Source organism: Anguilla anguilla, chromosome 10 (genome assembly GCF_013347855.1).
Source record: "Anguilla anguilla isolate fAngAng1 chromosome 10, fAngAng1.pri, whole genome shotgun sequence".
NCBI classification, from domain to species: Eukaryota; Metazoa; Chordata; class Actinopteri; order Anguilliformes; family Anguillidae; genus Anguilla; species Anguilla anguilla.
Genome location: NC_049210.1, coordinates 21988109 through 22011708, shown reverse-complemented (window position 1 = coordinate 22011708; position 23600 = coordinate 21988109). Strand labels below are relative to the sequence as shown.

The 23600-nt window shown below is 38.2% G+C and overlaps 1 long non-coding RNA gene across 1 annotated transcript; it reads left to right on the top strand.

Annotated features, from left to right (window-relative positions):
- Positions 1 to 9177: 9177 nt before the first annotated feature.
- LOC118206861 lies at positions 9178 to 18783 on the top strand. The gene is made up of 3 exons (XR_004761257.1): positions 9178 to 9327; positions 14365 to 14481; positions 18218 to 18783. It is a non-coding gene; the product is annotated as an uncharacterized LOC118206861 (long non-coding RNA).
- Positions 18784 to 23600: the final 4817 nt, after the last annotated feature.

Here is a 23600-nt window from a genome sequence, read left to right as displayed (position 1 = left end):
TTCTACTGAATCAGTACATTGAAAATAACTGCTTTGCCCATCACTAAAGGTGCGGTCACACTACAGTTCACGCTTGCGAAATCATTACGGACCCCGCAGCAGGAGGCTGAAAGCTAAACGGTGAACTATGTGGCTGCGAACGCTAAAATAAATAATTTTTAAAAATGTTAGAATAAGATATGTTTACAATCGACTCCAGTTTCCCGCGACACGCCAAACCATGCGGCCTCTCTCGTTGTTTGCATATTCCTTTAAAGTTGAATTAAATAAGATTGAATGATGGGATAAAGCCAAAATGATAGCCTCCTCCATTTGTCTTATGGGTCAACCCGTTACTTTAAGGTCGTCTATTGATCGGATACATTTGCGTTAAGCGAAACACAATAGACTAGTGTGACACACCTTAATGCGCAACACAGAGTGCTGTGTGCGTGCGTACCTGCTGTAGCGAACTTTTGGAAGAAACCAATACCATAGGGAAAGGGGGTGTGTGACTTTTTGAGGTATTATCTATGACATAATTAGAAGAATACGTTTGATTCATAATATAAACGCTTTTTTATGAGACCATTAAGTATTTTCACAAGTTTTCACAAGTTAAGACAATTGATGTTAATGTCTGAGCTTTTCTTTCTTCCTTATCCTTGAGAGTTATATGGCTGTAAGCAGTATGATTAATAAGTTGATTGTTAAATTTGACAAAATAATTATCTGTTGTTTAATGTGTAATGTAGACAAATTAGAAAATGTATTATTCTTATAATCTCCCAACCACTGCTAGAGTTAGAGTTAGAGTTAACTTTATTAGACATGTTTAAAAACATGAAATTTGTCTTCTTGGTGCACAGACAGGGAAAAAGACAGAAACAACATATAGATACAACATCATACATAAGCAACACCATCATCTATAACATTGAAACACACACTTGTTCCTGGTTATGGTTATACACTTGTACGTCGCTCTGGATAAGAGCGTCTGCCAAATGCCTGTAATGTAATGTAGTGAGTATTGATGAATGCCCAAATATTCTGTACAGCAAAGACTATGGTGCCAGGAGAACTGTTAAGCAGATTCTCTCTGAATGTTTCTTTGGACTTCCCTTAAATCCAATCCTGAGAAAGCCTTCCACACCCCACAGCTCCCTTGGTTTGCCCAAATAAGGTCTGGGCACGAATAGGCCGGTAACATCTGCCCCACAAGAAACCCCCCCTCCTCCTCCAGGAAGAGATAAACTGCACTTCCCCTCTCCTCTGTAGACACAGGAGAAGCATCAAAATCCAGTGACAGTAATAAGATACTTTGCACCATGGCACGTGATCCTATGATTTTACCTATCAATTCTCCTACTACTTCTCTATGGGAGTCCATGGTGGTGACCCATCTGTGACCCAGACACTTATGTAGGCATACCTATGTATAAATAATATGCTAGACATACTTGTGATATATACCATCTCATACCCGTTCAGTGTGCTTGTCTATGTATGATATTATTCACAGTCCCCCACATTTATCATATCATCCTTAGTTATCCGCATGCAAATACATATCATGCATTCTTTCAGTCCATGGTAGTAGTTTTGTCTGACCCAGGAGAGCCTGGGCCATTTTCCATGGATTGCAGAGCAGAAGTTTATGGCCCCCAATTGAAGTTCTTCTTGACCCTCCACCTGGTATGACCACGGCTCTAAGATGTGTTAATAGCTCTCTTCCAGGATGATAAGCCATTTGGAGATTGCTTCCCCTCAAAAAATGGGGCCACAATAGACAGTCCCATGCAGCTTTCAGCTGCTGTCCCCGTCCTGGGGCATTTTATGGCTCCACTCAGCTCCACTCAGGTACGGCAATGGAATTCTACAACTCCACCAGTGCGCGCGCCATGGAAGAATATTTCCCGTTGTGAAGGGACAACAGAGTTGATTGGGAAAATTGAAATTTCACCTTACAGAAAGTAGAAACGCTGATTTCCTTGAGTATATTTTGCTTGTGTTGATGTTCCAGTTTAAATTACTGTCGATGTACATTCCCAAGTACTTGTATTCAGTCACTATCTCTACGTCCTCATCAACTATTTTCAGGGGTGCTATTTCTGTCCTCTTTTTGCAAAAATCAAAGACCATCTCCTTGGTTTTTTTAACATTTAAAACCAGGTAGTGTTCCTCACACCATGCGATCAGTGTGTCATTCTGTTTTCTGTATGGACCTTCATCACCTTGGGAGATAAGCCCTGTCACACTAGTGTTGTCTGCATATTTTACAATGTGGCACATGTTAGTACAGCCTCTCATATCACTGGTGTATAATGTAAAAAGTAGGGGCGACAGGATGCAGCCCTGTGGGACACCTGTGTTGCAGCACACATCTCCTGAGAGATGTTGTCCAATCCTCACTATTTGAGATCTGTCTGAGAGAAAGTTCTGAATCCACAGTGATAAAAAAGGGTTTACGTCCATATTATTCCATTTCTGCATGAGAACGTGTGGCTGAATAGTATTAAAGGCAGACGAGAAATCCAAAAACAGTGTGCGTACATAAGAGCCAGCTCTATCCAGATGTTCATATATAGTATGCAGCATGGAGACAAGCACATCATCCACACTTCTATTGGCACAATAGGCAAACTGAAGATTATCACAAAAAGATTTGGTTTGATAGATTAAAATATCCTTCATAATGTGTTCAAAACATTTCATAACAATATAGGTAAGTGCTACAGGAGGATAGTCATTTAAATTGCTAGGTCTAGGCACTTTTGGAAGGGGAGTGATAACAGACATTTTCCAGGTATTTGTTACTATAGAACATTGCAGAGACCAGTTAAATAGGCAATGGAAAACAGGAGGCAGTTTCTTGTAACATGTTTTTAAAAGTTTCCCTGACACCCCATCTGGACCTGTGGCTTTATTTTTACAGACCTCAGAGACTTCTCTGCTGCTTACATTGATATTTCAGCTAGTCTTTATGAATGCTAGTAATAATATGTAAGCATAAATATACGGAAAAAACAAACAATGCAACTTTGTAACAAACTTTATTTCTGTCATTCCTGTGCAGTCTAGGAAATGATCATGCTAGTAAAGTATCTAAATTCCTTTTATGAGTCTGAAACTTTATTGGAGCTGTTCGCTATCTGCTAACTCATGCAAATAAACATGTGAGGACAGCAGAATATTCTGTTTTTATTGACAAGATGGACAACAATTCTCTATGGCAAAGGAGTTTTTCCCTCAGACTCGAAGAGGCTTTTATAGCGGGAGAGAATATGTTTATTTGCCTTAAATGGGAGGAGATATGCAACGAGACTAAAACATTTATTAGCCATTACGTTAGATCCTGCATGACATCATGAAGGACCCAGACCCAACAGCTCACAGCCTGGTAATAAATTGAACTCCACCTATTCAATCCACACATAGGAACTGATGGAAATGTTTACATTGATATAAGACGATATTGCAATGCAATTGATTTCTCTTGTCACTGGTGCTTAACACATACCATTGTAACCCCATAAAATGTAGTCTGAAACCATTCATGGATTTATATTTACAGTCACTTTAAATTCCCTGTGTTACCATTTTCATATAATTTGCTAAAATAATTTTGTACAAACTTTTTTTCTTTAATTTTCCAAGACACAGAGGGGAACTGTGTTCATCACCTTCCTATCTCCCACAGTCTTAATGAATGACATACTGTACTCATCCATATGTGAAGTGACAGTGAGAGGTAATTTTAAAGTGTCAGGCTTTACAAAGAAATTGGAATGACAGTTATGCCGCTGTCATCTGAATCGAATGAGTGCTGTGGTTATTTATTTTTATTATTCTACTCTTAATTTAGGTGTCACATTTAAATATCACAGTAATCTGTACCACAGTAGACCATGCAGGATATAAAGATGATGAGCACAATATGCGGTATGAGGCACATTTAACTGCTTAATACAGGAAATACCAAAAATGAAAATTCAGAAAATATATAATATAATACTCACATGCTGACTAATCTCCTATGAAGCAAAACCTTTGTCAAATGGTGATCAGAGTTTATACATGCATTTCTTGTAACATAATTCTGATAATTTGCCATTCCATTTTGTCCATTAATTACTGTACTCTGAGGAACTCTATGGTAATCAGGCCTCTACAATTATGAAGTATCACATTTCTGCAGTGTAAGCATGTAGCATTTACATAGTTTTGTCACAACAGTCTTCCTTAGCAGATCTTTAAGCCATTACACCAAACGCAAGGTAGAGAATAGGCAATGATTTTAATTTTAAGTTTATTCCGAGAAGGACCTGGAAGAAACAAGAGTTTATAGCCATCTCTTTGGAAGGAATGAAGTGTTTGTCTCTGAGCCTCTCACTGCAAGTGTTCAGTTACTTTGCCAGCTGGGATGCAGATAAACAAGTTGATTTTGTGTACCACGTTTCCCCGCAGATGCCACATTAGCATGCAAACGGGGGCACACTTGATGGATGCCTGTTGAAACTCACAGGCAGTTAAGCACCTGTTTGCAGCTACTCAAGATTACAAGAAAGAAACCAGTCTCAATGTCTCTGCTAGTCTGGGGATAGAGGTTTGAAGTACCTCTCTGATATTGCAAAAGCCCCCTTTTGAGCCTGCCCTTCAACCACCATGAATAAATGATTGATTGTCTCTGTCCAGCACACCAGACTTTGGTTTAATGTTCATATGATTTCAGATTTCATTTTTCTCATGATTTGCTGAATGCATCCGGACATTCACATGCTAACATGCTCTGAAAATGTACACACCCAATTACTCAAGACACACAAACACATACCAAGAAGCAAACAAAGCAATAAAAACTTTTCAATTATCAATCAGTTATCACGCCCCATGTCAGCATTCATTTAATCTGTGCAAAATGCTACTGTAGTCATGGCTCAATAAAAGATGCACCATGCAATGAAATGCACAAAAATTTGTCATAAACAGTTGCTGCTGCGTTCATAGCACAATAGGCATGGTCATGAACATAAGCAGCATCACAAGATGTAATTTACTAAAAGACAATTCATCAGCATTTCAACTTGTTGGAAAGAAGAAAAAAACTTTCAGCTCTTGTGATTGGCCTTTTATGTTGAAGATCATGATACATGCTTTCTGCTAGACTTTGGGGGATGACTTTTACAAACTAAACCACAAAGTGACTTTTAGTATGATTTGTGCAATTTTAATACACAACAAGCCACTTTGCTTGAGTTCGCTGATCCTTGCCTTTATCCTATGTTACCCTCCTGGGCAAGGAACAGGAAAGTGATGAAATGCGAGACTCAAAACTGTATGTGAACTATTTTACCTTCAGCTGACTGCTGGTGAGCTATGGTTGACAGAAAAAGTTATGGTAAAAATTATTTAACCTCCACTGAACAGCCCCTTTACACAATAGGGCAAAGTGAGGAAACAGGTTCACCAGGTGTCAGGAAGGCATTAGAGCCAATGATGTGACGGCATAAATCTGTGGTTACTTCCTGTTGAGATTCAGTCACCCAGGAGATAAACAATCTTGATTTCTTTGTTGAGACGATTTGAGCTTGACCAGAATTGAAGAGAGAGAGACAGAGGAAAGTGCTTTGTCTAACAATCCATACCTGACACCAAATCCTAATTAACATTAGGGCTGGGGCGACTCATCGACATAATCGACTTCATCGATTATGGAAATACGTTAATTTGCATAACGTGTTTCGGCGCGTCGCAATGAAGAAAGATGGCTGCGCCCAGTCAAAGCATGGATTCCCCTGGAGAACAAGCTGCAGCTAAAAAACCTTGCCCACGATCATCTAAAGTGTGGGAGTATTTTAGACAGAGACCCAACAATGTGGTGCTCTGTAAGCTCTGCAAATTGGAAATGGCTTATCACAACAGTACAACTGCTATGCACGAACACTTGAAGCGAAAGCATCCCGGAGCGCTTTGTCAAGACGGCAGCAAGACAGCACCGTAAGTCCTGTTTAGTTTTTGTCCCCACCCACCAAGCATGATATATTAGGATTATCAACAAGCGGAACGTGTTTCTGTTAGTAGTAGTCACTTAAAATTGATTTTCTAAATGTTTCTTCATCGCCCCCATGTTAAAAGTAATTTCTGCACCGCTGCTAACGTAACGTTACACCATGCGTCATCTAACGTTGTTATTCGGCCCTTTTATATTTTCTGTTTACTTTAACGGCCATGTATGAGTGAGAAAATGGCTTAAACTAACGTTACAGACTGTTGTTACAGTCTGTAAATAGTTTCAGTTATTTTCCTTGCCCTACAATGATGCAAAAATACATTTGCCAGTGATTAAGGGCGCGGTCACACGTGCGCAAAATTAACATTGGTGAATATTCGCCTCCCGTTCACTTCCATCCGAGTGAAGGGGCGAATAAAACATTTGCTTCTGGTGGTGAAGCAAATTCGCATCTTCAACTTTGGTGAACTTTGACCAGCGAATTCGCAGCCTCAACCAATAGCAAAGAAGTGTGTGTGGTTGACCCCACTTGGCTGTAATTGGCTGTAGTTTTCTTAGTGAGCCAGGATGGAGGAAATTTGATTGTTGCTGTGTCTAACCGCCGGTATTGTACGATCTTGCCCATGAAAACTACAAACTGCCCCACAAGAGAGATGCTGCCTGGCTGGCAGTGAGTCGGGAGACTGGCTTTGAAGGTAAATAAATGGAAAATGTATCAGTAACATCAATTCATATTTTGCGGTATTTGTTAGCTAGCATAACTTGGCTAAGCTAGCTAACAAATACAACTATAACAACTGTATACATTTTCCCGTCGCAAAACCAACAACCGCTCATGTGATAACACAACCACTCATGTGTGACCAACAACCACAACCACTCAAACGGACTACAAACCAGCAAACTGATTTCCGTGCACTGTCCACATTCAGCACGACAAGATACAAATTTTGTCTCGGCAGGCAATGGTCATTCGCCTGCATTTGCACATGTGTGACCACGCCCTATCTTAACTGCATATTACTCCAGCGATGAAAACAAATCCATGTCATAAGTACTTGACTCAAAACTTAAAATGGTTAAGTAAAAATACTCATTCTCCAGTTCAAGGAAAGGGTTGACATACATGCGTGATTAAATTAATCTATGTGTCACAGCAATCCTTATGAATTTGAGGTCCAGTATTTTTCTGATCAGGCATCTGACAAATAGGGTCTATTATTATTATTATTATTATTATTATTATTATTATTATTATTATTATTATTATTATTATTATAATAATAATAATATCGTAACACAGCAGTGATGTGGAAATTAGACTAATTTTAAAATATGCCACAATTCTCATTATTCTAATGTGCTTTATGTGTCTCCTTTTCAGGATGAGGCAAAGCAGTGTGGAGGACTTTTTCCACAAAAGGAACTCAAATCCATGCACACCCCAGATGGCTGCTGACCTTTCTGACAGCATTTTACAGAATAAGAATGCACTAGTTTTAGTTATTCCTGTTAGAAAAAAATTAAAGTGTTACTCAAATTGCACTAATTTTACTGTAAGATGATTTATGTTGAACTGCTAAAGGTTGCACAATTATTCCTACTGAAAGTGACTTGAATTTTACATTGTTTCATTTATTTTGTTGTTGGATTGCTAAATGTATTGCACTGCATTCATTTTACTTGAATTGAACAAGCTCATGCTTTTATTTTATTTTGGGTTATTAGATGGTTAGATTTTGGGCTATTTTTTGTTTCGGAATAATGCCCTGCAGGGCATACTTTGTTTCTTGTTACATTTGATTGAATAAATTATTGAAATATTAATGAGACAAGTTTTTGATATTCATTTTTGGGTAAATTGATTGTTATATTAATCAAGTAATAAAAAAATAATCTTTAGAATAATCGATAAATTAGTCGTCAGATTAATCGACTATTCGAAAAAAGAATCGTTAGATTAATTGATAAAAAAAATAATGGTTAGGTGCAGCCCTAATTAACATGGACACAAACAGGGGCGGAGTGCAGCAAAAGGAGCACCAGAACCCTGCCCAGCTCATTTAAACCACACCCCCATATTCCCCAAGATATAACACAACACTGTTGACACTTATGTTATGAAGGAACACATTACTTCCTATCATGAAGGAGGTAACCGGAGAACTAGGACCTTGGTGGTTATTTTAAGTGCTGTAAGCAAAAACATTTGTTATTGAGTTATTTTAGGTTTGTGACCCCTAAAAACAGAACAAGAGAAGCAAAGTTACTCCTTGGGGAATTTTACTTCCGTGAAAAAGAAATGCATACTGTTAGCACTAACAAAAAAACAAAAATGTTCTGATAATACAGTAGTTGATATTAAGCCGCGTATATGGCAACACATGTTGCATTCAGTTTTACATGTTTACACAATTTTTCCACAACATTATTTTTACTTTCCCTTGGGGATATTCCTGAATGGTCTCATTTACCAAAGCAGACAAATTTTTATTTTGATATCACTAAAAGGTGATATTAGCCCTGCACAGCACCTCCATTAGCAAGTGACATTCCTGTGACATTTTTGATTCACTATATCATGGCAATGTCACTGATCACGTAGTAGGTGACAGAGAGGCACCCCCCAGGGGACACAACAAAATCGCTCCCATTAGGTTGCAGATGAATAGATATTTGGGCTATGCTGCTGTAATGCATCCCAAGCGATGCTATGCAAGTTGTGCCCCATTTTGTTATTAATGGATATGGCACCAAACCGTTCCTAAATTCAGTTGTCACAGGGCTGGCCATGGTTCATTTGCTGAATTAATTAAGCATTGTCTCTGTTTCTTTCTCTCTGTGTTTCCTCCTTCTCTTTCCCTCAGAAAGTCTGAAAAGCCTCTCTATCCACAAGTTTCATAAGTTCCATTCTTATTTCCTGTACTCTGTCCTTTGCCACCCCTGTCCCGGAAATAAAGCTTGTCTCCCCTGCATCCCATTCTTCTCCATGCAGGAAATATCAGTCATTTCCCCTGCACTCCAGCCTTCTCCCTCCAGGAATGACAATCGTTTCCTGGAAAGTATACTTGTTTTCCCTCCACTTTGTACCCTTTTCTCAAGGAAATAGCTCCCCTTTTGTCTTGCCAGGGAACAATGCCACCTCCTCCACGGACACACACACACACACACACAGTGTTTTCTTCTCACCATGAAATAATGCTTGTTACCTCTGCATTTCTCCACCAAGACCTACAGGAGCTGGCCATCCAACACTACATATTTAAAGCAATTACTTAAAAAATAGTTTGCTTTGTTGTACTTGCGCTTCTTCACCTCCGCCATGACTGAACAGGGTAAGGTAAAAATCCTCCATAGTATGCCTTTAACAGCATTAGCAGAAAATGTATCTGATGACAAAATGCATTTAAATGCTTGCATGATTATCGATAACAGTCTATTTCTGTTATTTGCTATTGAATGGAAACATTTTATTACCGTTTGTCAATTATATGTTGCAGGTTATACACAACCGCCTATATCTTTCCATCATGGTTCTGCTGCATCCTGAACACCTGTAAAGTCAGTTTAAGGAAAAAACCAAGGGGGCATTGTGCCCCCTCAGATTTTAGATGTTTTGCCTCTCTCAGAGATTAATTTTGAATTAACACATTTAAATAAATAAATTATATTTTTCATTTGTAATATTTATGCATGATGATCTCAGATTATATAAGTCAAAAGTATTATATATGGCTGAGAACATACTTTGGTAGAACCCTAATCCCCTTTTCCCCACATTGCTAGTTCCTCCCTCAAGTCAGATGACATCAGAGATAATAAAACAGTCGCAAAATATTACCTCAGCAGGAGAAGGTTGTACCTTGACCCACAGCGCACATTAGGAAATGAGCTGCCATAACTTAGCATTAGAAAATCTTTGGTACCTGATTTGTGGTGCACACTGAGGGAGTCCAGCCAGTGAGATGGTAAACTAGAGTTGTGAATTTGACTGGCCACTGTCTGCAAACATGCGAAAATGGGGGAAAAAACAGTTTCAATCATTTGGTTCCCTTTGAGAAATATTTAGTTTGCTTAAATTCTGGTTATCTGGTTAGTAAAATTAGCTTTCTGATCACTACTGCTCTGCCAGCCAGGTGGTTTATTAGTGTAAGGCCGTGGGTAAGTGCTTTTCTGCTGTGTTCCTGTAGCGTGAGCAAAGTTCTGGAGACAGCCAGCCGACACAAGGATTTAACCTTTAACTTGTTTATTCCTTGGAAGAATATGGACAGTGTTTACTCCCATTTTCAGTACAGCACTGGTTATCTACTGTATCTGGACAGCTAACAATCTTCCCTCCAACCCGAAATATCTGTACCACTCCTCTCTCTGACTGCCGCGCCTTTTTTCTTTTCTTCTCCTCTCACGCTTTGCACCACCCCCTCTCTCTAAAATTACGAAAGCCTTCCCGGTCCAAAAAGTATATCAATGGGTACAGCAATTCAATCTCACGTCTCACATTAGCTGGGGGTTAACATCTTGGGAAAATGTGGAAATTTGTAAACTAGTTTCCCAGTCATTTCATTCCCAGAACACATGTACAATGAGAAAATGGTTAAAAACAATCAGTGATGACAATAAAATTAGGTGAAGCACACTGCAACACGACAAACATTATGAACACTACACAACAACATGACAGTTTAAAATTTGGGTTTGGGGTATGTTTAAAGTAATAATCTCGAAGATTTTCACTAAAATAAATGTCTGTTAAGTCACTATCTATCGCCAAATTAGGTAACACAATGGTGATTGAGCCTATTATTATATAAATTTATATAATTATTATTATAATTTATGATTAAAGAACTGGGTGTCTGTGGCGACATTCCCGGGAAAAAATCTCAAGTTAGTAGTTAGTGACACGTTTTCCACCACCCATCAGTGGTTGGTCCGCCAGAGAGGGTAGACGGAGCTAACGCAACAGGCTCGCTCTTCAACTCACTTTACATTTGATGACAATGTAACGTTACTAAATTACATAGCTATTTGCACAGCTAACGCCAACTACCGGACCATGTCAAGGAAGACAACATTAGTTTACACAATGTTGCACACAGTATCCATCTCTCATATCAGGTAATGTTGTGTTAGCTAGCTAGCTAATGTAATTAACACAATCTAATGTCAGCTAACAATTAGAAAAAATGCAAGCTAACGCTACCGACCGGTACCGACCTCGCAAACCGTCTCTCGAATGCAATGATACCTTGCTGCAATGTTGCAATGTAGCTAACTAAAGGCCAGTTCAGATCAATAATTCGCAACGAGACTGGATGCAACTTGCAAAATTCCAAGACGTCTGATTGTAAACGTTCTAAAACTGCACATGGCAATTTGACAAGGTGGGTCTTTTGAGACCCCAGGGCAGGCAATGGCTCTGCTACTAACCAGTTCACACTGCTGCAGTTTTCTCTGCAACATTCTAAAACCATTTCATCTCATTGCGAATCATTGATCTGAACTGGCCTTAACGTTACCATTATTTACATTGCCATCAAGTTCATCAATATAGGTATTACAATGATCGGAATAAAGTCGGGGTATACGTGGAGCAGAGCCGGGTCTGATTTCTGTGTAAAGATGTCAAGCTGGAGAAAACTAAATAAAAGAATACGGCAGAATGGATTAGCTTTGTTATTATTTTATTGTGCTTTCTCGTATGCTCCTTCAGCCTTGATGACCTTTTTTGATGAAATCTCCTTTGTTTTTGTTTTATTCTTCTTGTTCCAATTGCTAATTTAACACCCAGCTTAGCTTTATTCTTGAACAGTTTAGCTAGCAAAACTAGAAACTCCAGGGGTAACATTTTGCAAGGCAGTTTTTCAAAAATATCACAACAATCATTCGCGAAAAAAACTGTTTATTGTGCACGAGATATATAATTGCACGAGCCACAGCTAATCCAGCAAATTCTTCTCTGCAGTGTAAAGATGTTCATACCGGGCAAAAGGATAAAGAACGTTTGTGGAAATTGATCATCACTAATTTTACCCCAGGTCTGCTTCAGCATTTTAACCCGGCTCGGCAGTGTAAAGACAGTTTAAGTTAGCCTAATGTTAGACAACGAATGAGTATGTACATAACGTTACTTTTATAACAACCATTTTTTATTAAGTAGATAGTGTTATAGTTGGCGTGGCCCAGGTGCCAACTGATTGACGTCACACAGGTGACACTGGTTGGATCCGGTTGGATCTATGGGAAGTGAGGTCCAAAAACACTCCTGCAATTACCGCTTCTCGCCATTGGTAGCGCCAGAGAGAACGAAACGGAAATCTTAGAGATTGTAACTTTAATGACCAATTAAGATTTGTCAAAAAGTTCTATGAAAAGCCCTACAGGTGTTGTGAATTCACATGTGGCAGTTTTCTAGCTATGTTTTCTTACTACTAAGTTATTACTACAGCTAGAAACTCAGCATCATTGGTAGTCAAATAATGCTGTCTAGTTTAGGTAGCAAACTACCTAATGTGACAGGACAGGGATTTTTATAAAAACAATAGTGCTGATGCTGTGCTTGGTTTAGTATTTTTTTCTTTTTTTTTTTTTTTTTGTTTGTTTGTTTTTTATTCCTGACCTTATTGTCATTGCAACTGCATCATAGAGAACCAAGTCAGTGAACTGAGGGAAAATGAGGGATGTTTTTTGGGGGAATGCAGACAGACCAAAGGTTGCCACCTACGACCCAACACTGAAGCCAATTTTGGTTTCTCTCTCTATTGCTGTCTCTCTCTTTAAAAATATAAGACATAATACTTACATATAATCTCATTAAGCTCTTCATCTCCTTGCAAAAAGTATGGGATTGAGATGCAGAGTACAATACAAACTCACTTACTCTTCCCTTGGCTTTGTGAACTAAATATTATCACTGCTGATATATTTACAGCATCATTTAATACAATATGTTGCTGAAATATTTAGTGTGTTTTAGGTCATGTATTGTTACTGTTGGAAGAGTAATACTGTCACTCCTAGCCATAAAATAGGGGAAACAATTGATTGTAGAAAAAAGTATCATGGACAAAAGCCAATTCTGGTTTCCTCCCACAGTCCAAAGAGATGCAGGGGGTCTAAATTGATCCTTGGTATAAGTGTGTGAGTGAATGGTGTATATGCCCTGTGATGGATTGGCGACCTGTCCTGGGTGTATTCCTGCCTCTCCCCCAGTCCATGGCGGCATAGGCTCCGGCACGCCCTGCGACCCTGAACAGGAATAGGCATGTTACATAATGGATGGATGGATGGATGGAACGCGGGGCGGACATACACTATGCACATTTTGTTTGAGTTTGTGCGCCCTCAAAACACCCTTTTGAGTGCACTATGCCCCAGCATTTATGTAAGTCCCTGAGAACCATGCCTGTCATGGTGTGGTGTGATACATGAATATTCATCATTCATTACCAGGCAACTTTATGTACAGCACTGACTCATTTGTGCCAGACAGTCCATAGTCTGCATCATCTTCCTTATAGTATTCTGCCATTTGCTGGTTTGTTGAAGAAGTTCCCTCCTTCTTGGAGAATGTGGGGAGAATGTTCTCATTCTCAAATAAATCTCAGCATAAAATCATAAAATGAAATAATAATTGAAACACAATTGCTTTCTTAAATTTTAACAATTAATTAACATTCCAAAAAATGTCAAACTTTATTTATTTGTATAGCATGTTTCATACACAGGGCAGCAAAAAGTGCTTCACAGTAGGTAATAGGCAGTAGGGACTACACAAGTTCCCTGCCTGTAGCCAAGGTACATTGCATTATGGTAACACCTGTTTTCAGCAGTCTGGGTGAAGACTCCCAGCTTTTCCTGACTTGAATAGATGCATTCACAATTACTTGATTACTGTGCTATGATTTATAGTCTAGCCTCAAAAACCATCTCCAATAAATTGCATGCATTCCATAATGGGTTACATAGATTAATTGCCAATGCATATGCACAGTTTATCATGGCTAAAAAGAGAGAAAATTACATCTCCATGCAAACATGGATGCTGCCATTAATGCATAGGAGATATGCAGAAATTACAACTGTCATGCTAAAATGGCACTGAATATTCTCTCTCTCTATCTCTCTCGCTGTCTGTCTCTCACACACGGATGCATCTATGCTATTATAACATTGTCCAGTGAATACTTTCTTTTAGACAGCCAGTTTTCACTTACTTGCAGTTTTCTGTTATTTGTTGTCTTTTACATTCAGTGGTTAAGTGAACAAGGCGTAGGAGAACAGCATGCATGCAAAAACATGTCATTGTGAAAGTTTTTTTAATTTATATTTTAACCCTGATTTTATTCCTAAACCTGTTGATCTCCCACCAGCAACCCTTCCTGCTGACTTCAGGAAGAGATGGCAGACACGTGACTCCGATTCACTATTTTCCACACTGCAGACGCATCACAAATCATATACTGCCGATGTCGTCCGAAGATATCAAGGTCAGCATATTCTCGATTCCTGCATCCACAGGTGCCTGGTCTGACCAAGAGTGGCTGCTAGAGAGCGATGAGACTAGCAGAACTATCCGGCTCACCCCCTGTCATTCTCCAGCGAGGCTGAGTCAATTGTTGCCTCACCAATGTGGACCTCTGGCCACAGCCAGCGATAGCACGACTGGGACTCCAACACCAAAGGCACAACTGCCAGGCCCTTACCTAAGAAGTGAGCCAGTGACTTCAGCATTATATACTGCCACAGATGGCCAGATACTACTTTCTGTGTCTATGCTCAGCAAATGAGCAAACGTGTAAATGTGATACAATTTGATTAGCAGTAAAGAGTTTTGAGCGATGTTCTAAATAAAGCTACTTCAGTAGGCCGACTTCCAGTCACTGTTTTCTGCCTGGAAATATAACAGGTGCCAGAGAAACTTATCTGGCTCTGTGATGGCTTGCCAAGGGAGCTTTAGTATGCATTTCGGAAGCCTTCTGTGTACATCTGCACAATGCCCACACACTACCCTGCTTTTTTTGAAGGTTTACTGGGGGAATGAAAAGCAAGAACAGGGATACAGCGTTTTTCAAGTGAAACTCACCACCCTAAATGAATTCCTCTCAGCTTTGTACCCTCAACATTCAGTGCAACCTGGATACTATTCTGGATATTAGTAGAAACCATGTTCCCTGTTTTTCCAAAAACGTGGGGGACTATGTTTAACCGTGCTGTGATTCCTATGATAGCAGTCCAGTATCTAATGGAGAACCTTTTGGATGAGGTGGAATGGAAGGCTTGCAGCATGAATGTGTGGCCAAAAAATCTGCAGGAACTGTGTGATGTTATCAAGTCAGCATCAAAATCTCTAAAGAAGTTTTCCAGAACCTTATTGAATCCATGCTGCAAAGAATTCCGGTTCTGAAGGCAAAAGGATGCCCTACCCGGCACTAGATAGGTACCTAATGAAGTGGCTGGTGTGTATGTGTGTGTGTGTAGTCTTTCAAGAATTACTACAGATGCATAGTTGTTGCTCTGCAAACCATACTCAATATGTCACAAATAGGGCAGGGGTCTGTGGTGAACAGGGTAGAGGTGACATAGCCACATATTATTATTATTATTATTATTATTATTATTATTATAGTTATAATAATAATAATAATAATAATAATAATAATTATTATTATTATTATTGTTATTATTCGTTCCTTTCAAAAAGCAAATCAAATATGTATGCACTGTAATAGATTCCCCTTGATTCAGCATAGCCTCAAGAAGTTGAGAAGAAATAATCTATACGTTTGCACTGACACTAAAAATCTCAGTGAAGTCTCGTGCATTGTATATCAGCCGTTCACTTAGAATTCATTCGTGAGGCTCTATGCAGAGTCAGAGTCTTTTAAATGGTAGCTTGTGAAGGCAGTGGACAATTCAACAACAGTAAAACTTAAAAAGTTTCTTTTACTTTTACTAATGGAAATATAATTATAAAAGAAAACTAGTTTTCTGTTTTGATCACCTCACCTGTGCCGCATAAGGCATAAGATTAAAGATGGAATTTAAAGTGTCAATAATGCACTTTCTCATTCCACTCAACATAAGCACAGCTGATTCTTTATTTATACTGTAATTAAAAGCCAGAGTTAATGCTTGTAGGTCTTCCACTGTATATGGACTATATACATAATAAGTAATTATATGGTGTAATTATGCGTAATTATACAGTGTAACTGGCCCACACATTGTAGGGCTCTTTTAGAAAATTAAAACCCAAGAAATGTGCTTTGTTGTGTATTCCGGGCACAGACTTAAAAAATGGTACATGCTTAGTTCATCCAATGAAAAAAAATATTCCTTGGGTTTATTTAAGTCATTTATGTAATTGCACAATCTAAAACTTCTGCAAAGATATCCCACTCCCAGTTCTAACCTTAACCGGTTTAAGGATATATGTTTTTCAAGCAAACAAGACTTGTTCATATATTTATATATTTTTTGTATTCAAACAAAATACATTTTTAAAAATGCGTTATCTAGGCTTTAAGCTGTGGATACCATTTTTGATTACTCTAAATGTGCCATAACTGCATTTGAATTATGGTTCTAAATGATAGTCATTTCTTTTAACTTTTTTATAATGATTTTTATGGTAACTTTTTCTTAAGTGCATGTTACATCACAACAATTATGCAATCCCTTGTGTAATTGAAAAACATATTTAACAGGACATGTGCATAAACAAGTTTAGTAAAGGGATAAAAGAACACCTGTTATTTGAACAAAGTAAAAGGCAACTTGATATTTAATTACCATACTGAGCCACTTCTTGCAAACAGTCCACTCTCTGTTATCATAGCCACTCATTATTATCATTGTTAGTTCAGTGTATATTTAACAGAGGGTATTTATCTCTTTATTTGTGGGTTGTTATGACATCATCTGGGATGAATACTGAAAATAAAAGTCCCAAATGGTTGTTTTCCCACGTCTTCATCCACACACACCCACATGCACCCTCCAAAACATAATCTAACAGCCATACGTGTGTAAAAATATCCACACGCACGCACACACACACAGACACAAACACACACACCTAATGCTGGTAACACATGAGTTATGTAGAATTTTGTATAGCACTTATGTGCATTACATATGGAGACGTCAAACAATATATATTTTTTATGAGCACACATACCATTAATATGAGTATAACGTGCAAATATATGTTGTGCAGTGGCTGTAAAAAGAGATTGTAGCCCAAGTTCCATCGTGGCATACAAATGCTTATAAAGGCTTAATAAAATGCGAATGAACCCACACATAAAATAAAGTTTTCCTATAATACCAGTCAACATACGCTTTCAGATCCTGTCTGAATTTTTTATTACCAGAAAAAGTACTCAAACAAACATGTTGCTTGTGTTCTGTGCTTGGTTATCTAGACAAAATAAAAATCATGCAATGGTAATACTGAAATTAAGACAAGAATATCTATGCTTCAGAACTGTTGAGGAGTGAATCCTGCCAAAGAACTTGTTTCAGTGTAATGATACGCACTACGGTCCAGTATGACAGCATGGTGATTCCCATGCTATGGCTACAAGCCTAGCTGGGCAACACAAATTTACCCATACCCTTGCCAGTGGTGGTAGGGTTTCAGTGGATGGGGCTATCTGTATCTCTCAGCCTACTTGAACCATTCTATGCTTGTGCCAACTGTGCACCAAATATGCCCCTCCTACCCAATGGCTGTACAGCTCAGCAGTTGAACTGTAGAGTGAAGCAAGTAATTCCATCCGACAGCTAGCCGCATGGTTGTTGTAGAAAATCACAAGCTTGCACCTTGCCAAATTGCCTGATGACATAGCAGCAATTAGAAAGACCCATGAATACAATTAGCCATTCAAAATTGAGAGAGAAAATACATTTTTTTAAAATCATTAAGGCAAATTGGTATGAAAAAAATGTATTCTCTCAACTGAATGGCTTGTTTCCTTCCACAATCTGTCAACCAAATCCTGATTGCACCCTGCTTTCTTGAGTAGTTTCCACAGCAATAATAATAATAATAATAATAATAATAATAATAATAATAATAATAATTCCTTAAATTTATATAGCGCTTTTCTCAAACAAAAAAAGCGCCTTTTACAATGCTGATGCAAATAAATGAAGATAAACATGTTTGGACTGCTGTGTTTAGCCCCTCTGATCTCAATTTGTCCATTACTTCCACAGGGAGCCACTGGGGATTTCAGTGGAGATGATAACAAGAGACTGGGGTTATTTCTCCCACAATAAATGGGCACTAAAGGCAAGCGACCAGCCAGCCTACCCACATCCTTCAGACATTATTTGCAGACCTGAGGGCCTGTGAATTTAACAGCAGCGACATTCGCCTCAATAAAGATCCAGCGCTCTCTCCGTATGTGTGGCACCTGGGATGCGGGCGAGTATTGAGCAGCTGCCACTGCTGGGCTCCGTGCTGCTTTTCAACATGTTCAGCAAAGAAGCTTCCAGATCTCCTCGCCCTATCTCATGGCAGGGTGGCTGGACAAAGTGATTATCCAGAGGGAAAAAATGGCCACATGTCATGGTTAATTCCATCAACTAGACTTATTCCTGAACTGAGTTTTGAATGCAGGTAGCTGGCAAAGAAGCCTTTTCCTGTCCAACCTCGCAGGATTGAAAGTTGGTCAGGCTTCAGAACAGCAATGGAAGTTGGCTCTGAAAGAACATTACTTTGCTTTTTTGCACCCAAAAAAATGTATTCACTGTATGGTTGTGTTTGTGTGTGTGTATGTGTTTAAATGCACAACTTGTGTGTGTCTGTGTCAGGGGAGGGGGGGGGGGGGGCTGAAAATCTTGGAATTAACAAACCTAAACTCTCTAATGATTTTGTTTACAAATGTAAGACATTCATCACGAATTAAGTCAATTTGTCATGACCCCTTTCCAAGTTGTTGATTTCCTGGCATTGCACACTGCGATTTTCTTTAATGCCGTCTCAAGAGGAACCAACCTGCTGGGGACAAGGAGAATTAAGAGTTCTGCAAACCTGACTATTCCAGACAAAAAAAAAAAAAAAAATCAAGAAACAACACTTTGGCATAACACATCATGCCAGTGAAAACTGATTTTAAAAGTTTTACAATGTGTTCATTAATTTCAGACAAGAAGCGCATGCCACTTTGAAGATCAGTGGGGTGGGGATCGGTGGGGTAACGTTCTGTCAAATGGTCCATTGTCATCACATTGTGTGCCATTGACATAACTGTGTGAAAATATTTTCATGCAGGCGCAGAGATCATGAATGATTTTCTCCACAGACGGCAGATTATCCTGAGTACTGTATATACAGTAGCATAACACTGCATTATGACATGCTCTGTTTGCACTGTACTTTACATACTGTACAGTGTGTGGCTTGTTCCATTTGCAGTTCCGATAGTCTGCTGAGTTCCCTCTGCTGCTGTCTGCTGTTGCCCTGGCGACCACAGACCACTCAATTTCTGTTTTTGTCATTCTGCTTATGGTGTTATTTTCAGTTCTACTGTGGCTGTGATGTTCAGGTGTCCTTTTCTGCAGCGACCCACCTCTCAGACCAGCCTGGTTGCTGTGTGACAGAACTCCACCCACTTTTCCCCAGGCTTCTTTATTCCTGCCAGGCTTGTTTGAGCTAATCAAATTTGCACGGCTGTGTCCTTCCGACAAGTGACAGAGACATAATCGCCCAGATGCTCGCGTAGAATTACAATGAGGATGAACAGTCCCCTCGCACACTCCAGCTCCGTGTCATGGACTTCACTCTTAAGCGTTTTTTGTAGGGAGCTTGACTTGAGGCAATCGATTTGATGATTCTCGCATGCACAGCTGCTGCCAAGACCATATGTAATATGCCTTCTATATTTACAGAGTTACCCATCAAACCATTCATTATTGGGTCTCGGTCATCAGTTTTTATATATTTTTGACACTATTGAAAAGAGTTAATTTAAACTAAGCATCATCACTTTTGATTGTGCCAGATTACTTTAATAAATGTAGTACTGTAGTGACCATAGATTACATATACTCAGAATTCTATTCCCAAACATAGTCTAAAGGCACATTTCTGAATTCTATCCTGCTATTAAATTCTGACAATTGTCTGACAGAAATATTGGAATGAACTCACATTATAACTTTCAGCTTTAAACTAAAGCGTTCTTTTTTATTATGTATTAGTATAGCATATACTCATTATTTATTATTTAATACATATGTAAATATAAAAACTAATTTTCAATTTGTAAAGCAAGTTAACTGTTAGGGACAGTAGTGCGGCAAAAAGCAGTGGTTTTCAAAGTCAATCCTTGGGACCCCTGTGTATGCTGGTTTTCATTCCAAACACAATTGTAATCTAAGAATTTTATATGCTTTCCACATTTGGAGGGATTATTTTCCCTATATATAAGGATTCTTTATCCTTAATAGATTTGTGTGCCATGAAAAATAAAAGTCCCATCTTCACATGCTATAGCTTATTGTGCTATATTTCAGACAATTGCATATAGAGGTAAAAAAAAAAAATTGATCAAATTAAAGACTGAGATGAATCAATGGGCTCCTAATTGGTGAAAATGTAGACACCTGGCTTTTAAAACTAAACATTTGGTAGATCAAGAATCAAAACAAAAAGCAAATGATAACAAGTCAAACCAGCATTCTGTTTAAGGTAAAATTAAGTTTCCTTCTGTGGCAATTCACATTCATTTGTTTTCAATATTAATATGAATGCATCTTCTAGAAAGAATATGACTTTTCAGTTATATTTTAATCAACTGCCACATACAAATATTAATGCAATTCAATACACAACATAATACTGATATAAATATTACAGATTTGCCATTTGCAATATTACATTTAGACAATTGGCAAACAAATTGTGTTTCTGAAGAAAAAATTCACTAAAACATGCAAAAAATACTAAATTAGAAAGACATGTTGATTGTTGAACAGATAGCGATGCTAGATATGTTGCACGCAAATCTCTTTCAAAAATGAACATGTCCTGCCACAAAAGTAAAATTAAAAATACTTATTTCATGAATACAAAACAGAAGAAGGAACCAGAAAAGAGATAATGTCCTGCTGTTTCCCACAACCTGAAATCCAGGTTGTATGAGTTTGCAGAGAGAGTATAAAACAAGAAATGCTTCATCAGCTCTGGAGTTTTGAATGTAACTGCATGGGCACTTACAAAACAGGGAAATGGTTATTACTTGAGCTGTAATAAAACAAAGCATTGCTATACCTTTTGAAAACTAGACAAAAGTGAACTCATTTACAGTATCTATATAGTAGGGCCTCACTCTAAAAACTTGAATCCCAGTTTACCAAATTTCCCAAAAAAAATGTGTACTCTCTTAGCAGTGAGAGAAGTGTTTTCATTATGCACAATGCAAAGTCCTTCCCTGGGACATGTCTAGTGGGGAGGCACTGGCCACCTCTAGAATTTGATTGGCTATGAGTCTTGTTACACAAAGCAATTTCCATGCAAATTTTGTTGCTTGCAACTAAATTGCTCTAGGATTGTTTTGTGTAACACCACTGCAATTTACTCGCAACTCAGATGCAATTTAGTTGCAACCATTTCCGAGCAGCTCAACTTCATGCAACTGATTTCCTGCAATAGTCAATCAGAGTAGAGATACAGGTCGCACGCACACTTAAGCACCTAAATTTTAATCTGTAACATTAATTTAGCTAATATGGAATTCCGCGGTTTTGTCCTTGTTTTCAAGGAGATCCAACATTGTGAATGCACATAAAGTTTTGCATTACCTCGTTGAAAGCATTGCCAGTGTCATTAAGGACAAATAAACATAGCGAACAATAGACCATTATAGTATAGTACTTAGTAACTAAGTAACAGCTAAGCACGCTTTATTACTGTAACACTAAAACATTTTTGAAAACTGGAACTACATTTATTTAGCAATATCAATCTGAATCTTGCTGCATCGCATATAAATATAGGAAACAATTGAACAACGGCAGACATGTACTTATTTTTCTTAAGCTTCACGACGAAGAACCTTGATTTGGAATGACTAATAATTTTAGTGAAAGTTCTTAAATAAAATAGTATACCAGGTCTATTTGAATAATTTCAGTAAATTCCAACCAAATTTTTAATAATATATGATTTGTGATTTGTTGGTCAAATCCTAATTTCCTTTCATGAAATAAACTTAATATAAGTAAATTTAAGACAAAATTACTTGATGGACTTATAGCCATTTATTTAGGTTTGGCCAACTCAAATAATCACTTCAGTGATATTCAGTCATTGAGATGCTGTAACTTTTAAATTAGTGTCACATTAGGCACACAGGCAAATGAATGAGCACTAAAATTCTTGTCAAAAATAATATAGGTCACATAATTTTCCCTGATTTATTTTCACTGTGTTTACAAGCATATTATAAAGTAAAAATGTAAAAAGTTGTTAGATTACAAATGGCATAGTATGTGGCATAATATGAAGCAAAATCTGTTTATTAGTCAAGAATTTAAAAATTCCTTATAAAGTGCTTATAAAAGTATGCTTAAAAAGCTATGTCTTATGCAACATTATCGACTGCATTCAGTACCTGAATAACACATAGAACAAGTGGCAAATGATGAGGCTCTATCTAAAAATGCTCGGAAAATCCACACTGCGTGATTTTAAATTCAGTTTATCGTACAGCCTTATAATTCATTAGTAGAGCCTGAACAATAAAGGATTTTTGAGACCGATACATATACTGATTTTAGAGGGGGAAATTTACCAATTGTTGATGTGGCAGCCATTACAGTGTATTTTTGATCTGGAATGAAATTAGACCTTTTCTGTGGATTGTGAACCGATATGACTGCGCAAGGCACTCAGAAAGCTGCTTTCTATACAAAAACTTTCATGAAATAATATTCTGTTAATATTTTCTCATTATCTCAACAAGACTGAGCAGCTGTTCATCCTCTACAAGATCTCGCTACTAGGCAAGCTCTCAATCACTATTGATGGAACCACAGTGGCTGCCTCTCACTCTGCAAAAAGCCTGGGGGTGGTCCTGGATGACCAGCTGGACCTCAAGGAGCACATCAAGGCAACATCACGGTCCTGCAGATTCCTTCTGTACAACATCAGGAGGATTCAACCATACCTGACCATGCACTCCACCCAGATACTTGTCCAGGCTATGGTGACTTGACTACTGAAACTCCCTCCTTGAAAGCCAGCCAATACAACCACTACAGATGATTCATAATGTTGCTGCCTGACTAGTCTTCAACCTTCAACCTTAATAAAGTCAGTGTAAAATTATAAAACAAAAAAGAGCTTCTCTGCATTTGCACCTGCCTGGGACCTCCTCTTGACCTTATAGATATATTCTGTTGCGTTGAAAAAATAATTTTCACAAAAGTAAAGATTTATATCCGTTAATATGTTTGTAAATACATTTACTGTAGACTATAAAGAAGAGAAAATAAGCAGAGGTCCAACAGTAACCTACAGACTATAATCTGTGATAAACAAGTGGCAATGATGAGGCATCTGTCTGAAAATGCTCTGAATCCACAATGCGGT